The following is a 791-nucleotide window of genomic DNA, read 5'->3' as shown; positions in this document are numbered from 1 at the left end:
CTGCAATCTGTTGCTGTCTTTTAAAACCGGTTGCTTTCTTTCCCCAGCAAGCTCTCTTGTTTGGAGGCATAATCTATGTACATATTAAACAGAACAACAAACGTTATAACAGATGGGAGGGTCGGTAGATTTCACATTTCGGTGATTTTTCAGATTAACACCCGCACGATTATGTAACCCTAACTCTAAAACCGTAACCGTAAGACTAACCCTCATCGTAACCCTGACCCAAAAACCGTAACCCTAACACCCTAGTGAAAATCGTGCGGGTGTTAATCTGAATAATAATGACCTCTGCAGATCAAACTCCCAACCCACAACTAAGTCTGAAGTGCATATATATATGGGCAACACACACACACATACACACTAAATAACAAAATGTAAGTAAGTACAGAACTTCAGCATTATATATTAAGATGGGCAACACACACACACACTAAAAAAAAAAAAATGACAGGTATTTGTATGTATGTGTGTATTAATGTGTATTCTGTGTCTATATATGGTAGTAAGTAAATGCGTTTCAAGAAAGATATTAAAAAAATTCAGTTTGTAAGGAATAAATGTTTGACTGTCGATCGTATTTGGAAGAGAATGACAGATATTTGTATGTATGAGTGTGTGAGTTCAAATTCCGCCGAAGTTGACTTTGCCTTTCATCCTTTCGGGGTCTAAAAAATAAGTACCAGTTGAACACAGGGGTCAATATAATCGACTATTCTCCACCTGCCCGAAACCACCGTTGTGGGAAAAATTTAAAATAATAGTAATAATAAATAAATAATAAT

This window comes from Octopus bimaculoides, chromosome 2 (genome assembly GCF_001194135.2).
Source record: "Octopus bimaculoides isolate UCB-OBI-ISO-001 chromosome 2, ASM119413v2, whole genome shotgun sequence".
Taxonomy (NCBI): Eukaryota; Metazoa; Mollusca; class Cephalopoda; order Octopoda; family Octopodidae; genus Octopus; species Octopus bimaculoides.
Note: the sequence above shows the minus strand (reverse complement) of the source record.